The 4,343-nt window shown below is 52.7% G+C and overlaps 1 non-coding gene across 1 annotated transcript; it reads left to right on the top strand.

The window, feature by feature from the left end:
* The first annotated feature begins 1,573 nt into the window (after positions 1 to 1,573).
* LOC143350702 (U2 spliceosomal RNA) lies at positions 1,574 to 1,765 on the top strand. The gene has a single exon (XR_013081218.1). It is a non-coding gene; the product is annotated as a U2 spliceosomal RNA (small nuclear RNA).
* The last annotated feature ends 2,578 nt before the right edge of the window (positions 1,766 to 4,343 follow it).

Raw genomic sequence — 4,343 nt, 5'->3', positions numbered from 1 at the left:
CCTGATTACGCATCAGGTTCGTCCGCATCTTACAGCTCCCTGATTTCGCATCAGGTTCGTCCTCGTTATCAACTATCCTAGCGGCTCCCCAATTTCGCATTGGGTTCGTCCGTGCACCTAACTAACAAATTGATACCATATTCCATACTCTCTCTCGCACTCGCAGGCCACGCGCGCTGCACGGCCCTGGCTCGTAACATGGCTGTGAAAAAGATCATTGACAAATATAATAATCACGGATTATTAAGTAATATTGATCATAAACGGCGACCGAAAAAACTCAATGAGAGTGATGTGAGGCAAATTTGCAAAGAAGTAAAAGAAAATCCTTTTCCCAGTTCTGTAAACATAGCATAAGAACTGAGTAATCTAAAGAAAGAAACGGTTAGTGCAAGAACAATCCGTGGAACACTGAATAGAGCAGGGTTATTAGGAAGAGTTCCGAGGAAGAAACGGTTACAATATGCTAAAGACCACCTCAAATATAATGCAACTTTCTGGAATGATGTTCTCTTCACTGATGAGAGTACATTCGTAATTGATCAAGACAGAAAACCGCCGAAAGTATGGAGAAGTAAAAATAGTGCATTGAAGGAACAGAACTTAGTCTATACAGTCAAACATGGAGGGGAATCTGTGATGGTCTGGGGGTGTGTGGCTGCTTCCGTGGTTGGAAATCTCGTGTTCATTGAAGATACAACGAAAAAGGAGAATTACGTTGAAATATTGCGGAGAAACTTAGAGCCTTCCGTTGCGAAATTGAATTTATCAAGAACAGAGACATTTTAAAGTGACAACGATCCGAAGCATACATCACGCATAGCAAAGGAATGGCTTTTTTACAGGACACTAAAACAATTAAAACATTCTCCGCAATCTCCAGATCTTAATAGCATAGATTTTCTATGGGATTATCTGCATTGAAAAATACGAAAAAAAGAGATGACGTTGAAAGAAACTCTCAGCAATATCATTTTAGAAGAATAGAATCAAATTTTAGCAAATTATACATCTCCATTGGTCAAATCTGTGAGAGACAGATTGACCGAATATGTAGAAAACAGCGGACATTCAACAAAATAATAATTTCACAAAAAAAAGGAAAAATTGTTATTAATAACTATAGATGTTAATTTTATATCGACTCAAGGAAAAGGGAAATTTTTTGTTCTTTGCATTATATGTTTGCTTATTGTTAAATTATTACTAAAAAAAATGTATGTTTTTTATAAAAGATAAACTGAGCTTTCAATATCATATACCTTTTTCTATTATCTTTCATACCTTTTAAATGATTTCAAACAGAAGTTGAAAACTTCAAGTGTTAACTTTATATGTATTGACGCAAACTATAGCTTTATAACACGTCGTTTACTAATGGGGCACAAGCGAATATTATTAATTTCTAGCGATGGTCCTCCTAATTAAGAGTTCGACTGGTCATTACGAAAGCAAGAAATAACTAAGCCCTCAATAACAACAATTCACGCCTGTGCAAGAAACCTTGGTTCTGTAAGCCATTGGCCGACCAGCCGCCAAACATACATTGTAGTATTTTAAAGACGACAGTGAGATCGCTTCTCGGCCTGATGGCTAAGACCAAAGTGTAGTTTGTTCTTATCAGCTTAGTATCTGATACACTCCCCATCGGGGAGTCCAGAATATTAATCTGATTTTTGGAATTTGACGGAGCTGTTGGGGCTTGCTCCACCTCTGTCGCGAGTCAGCCTGGCATTGCAGTGCCGCCAGGATTGGCTCAACAACTACACCAAAATCAGATTTAAGTATTCCTTTTATTTATTTATTGACTTTGTTAAACTTTTTAACTTTTCAACTTTTGACTTTTAACTTTTTAAACTTTTATATTCTAACTTGCTTCTCTATACACTTTGATCCTTTTTTCACTCTCTCTGCTTGTTTTTCGTTTCTGTTCTCTAAGTTTTAGGCATGGCCGAAGGATCCGGATGCGTCGCCCGGGGAAACGAGGTAATTGTGAAGTTTCCGTTCCCTACACAATTCAACTGACCCTACTGCTACCGAGGGACCACGGCACTACGAAAGGGAGCGGCAGTGTACCAGCGGCACGAGGATTTAGGTAAACACCTTAAGCTACACCATTCCGGGATTACGCGTAGGTTTGTATGCGGTGACTGCGGCTTCACCGACGACAGTGCTTATGCACTGAAGAGAGTGAAGCAGCATCACGCTGCAAGCCACGCGAATGGTGCACCGAATCCTCCTGCCGCTGGTGCACCATCGGCCGCCCCGGGCGACGCATCTGCATCCCCGGCCAGCGGACCCGCGGGGGGGACGGGCTCCCTCCGCGAGGGCGCGAGAAGCGAGGCCCCGCGATCCGCCGAAACGGATCGATCGACCACGCGAGGAGGCGAGCCGGCATGCGCGAGAAGATACGTGCCAGCGGTGGCGGCCTCGACCTCCCGCGGAAAGGCAAAGTCCTCCGCCCCCACAACGACGACGGCAAGGACAACGACAGGGCGGAGAACAACGGCGGCGACGGTGGCGGGAAAAAAGCCCGCCACCGCCACACTGAAGAATTTTGTTACCGTCGCCGCCAGACGCAGCGGGTCGCAGCCCGAGCCCGCAACGGCTGCACCGAGGGGGTGCAGCAGAAGGGTGACTCCGACCACCACCTTCGCGGAGGTCACCCGGGGGCCACCGGCCGCCACCACTGGGTTAACGACGACAGCCACGGCGAGGGAAACGAAGAGGACGACGCCCAAGACGCCCTCGCCGGCCGGACCGACGACAGTGGGGGGGACCACCACCACCCAGCCCCCCCCCCCACCGGACAACTAACCCAGACCAACTCCGGCAATCTGTCGTCGGCCGGTAGGATTGCCCCGGTGGTCGTAACATCCACGGCGGCCACGACGACGACGACGACGACGATCACGACGACCACGACGACGACCTCCGTGGTACGGGGGTCGATACCAGTGCCGGTCGTGACACCACCGCCCACCCGGGGTCCAACTCCATCGCCGAGGGGGTCAGCCGGCGGCAATTCCACCTCGCCGCCGGCGCTCGCGCCCAGGACGAGGGCGCGAGCCAGGAGAGCCGCCACCGAGCCCCCCCCCCCAGCAGACCCCGGGCACACCACGACGAAGCAGGTGGATTCGCGGCACTCCCCAGGCGGTGGTACCAGTCGCGGCCAGGAGAAGGACGCCGCCGACGACATCTCCGGCGGCGCTAGGATGCCCCACCCCAAGGAGAGGAAGAAGCGCCCGGGCCGTGTCCCTCCCACCCCGGGAGGGGGACGAAGGGGGGTAACACCACCGCCCCCGTATCCCCAGGGATGGGGACGGCAAGAAGAGGGAGAAGGAGAAGACTCCCGGCCATCGAGGAGTCGTCGTCGGAAGAAGAGGCAACGACAGCGGCCCCGTCGACGTCGCCGCCGAATGAAGAATGGACAGTGGCGGCCCCCAGAAGAGGAAGGAAGAGGGCTGGGCTGCAGACCCCCGTGCCGGGGGAACAGGATGCAACGGAGGAAGGAGTAATGCCCCCCGGCAGCGCAGGAATGGTCGGTCCCTCCGTGGAGGCGGAACGGGGCCGAAATACGGACCAGGGCCCAACTAGTAGTAAGGGTAGTAATAGTAATATATATTTTGATTTTAACAGCGGGACTAATGATATGAGCAGTAACAAAAGGTACTGTGACAGGGCCACGAGCCCTATTAATTTTAATGACAGTTGTATTCGGGACGACCAGCAAGGGAAGTTAAGTTGTGATATAATTGACGCGAGCCGGGGCTGTCCGACTAATACCCCCGGGTCAAACCGGGGCTCTGTTTGTAGAAGGACCGCGGCCCCGAGTGGAGCAACCTCTGCGGTCAGTAGAAGGAACGCCGCCGTGGACCGGAGGCAGACGGCGACGAGGGGGAGGGGGAGTGGTGTCGACCCAGGAACGTGCACACGGAGTGACCCGATGGTAACCGGAGGTAAGCGGATGCAGCGGACGTGTGGGGGGCTCAGTCATGGGCCGGAGCGGAATCCCGAAGTAATCGTGGAGCGTCCAAGGAGACGGCGCGGACCCCCCCCCCCCCCCCCCTGGAGCGAGCGGAGACCAATGGCTGCCCCCCGCCGACGCGGCGGCACCGAGGAAGCGTCCGAAAGGGTGCGAATCGTCGCAGCTGCGGAGGCGGTGCGGACAGCGGAGGGCTTAGAGGCCCTTGCCGCCCTTGTGGCGGATTTCTTTGGTTCGAGGCGTTCTGCACGAGGAAGGGGGGGGGGGTGCCGCAAGAGCCACTGGGGGGAGGGAGGAAGGCCGGATGCGGCGGAGAGTTTGAGGGTGCGTCCCCGAGGGGATGCCAGTTGCAACGTAG

This window comes from Colletes latitarsis, unplaced genomic scaffold (genome assembly GCF_051014445.1).
Source record: "Colletes latitarsis isolate SP2378_abdomen unplaced genomic scaffold, iyColLati1 scaffold0021, whole genome shotgun sequence".
In the NCBI taxonomy this organism is placed as follows: Eukaryota; Metazoa; Arthropoda; class Insecta; order Hymenoptera; family Colletidae; genus Colletes; species Colletes latitarsis.
The sequence above is the reverse complement of the archived record's forward strand: the minus strand, read 5'-3'. Positions and strand labels throughout refer to the sequence as shown.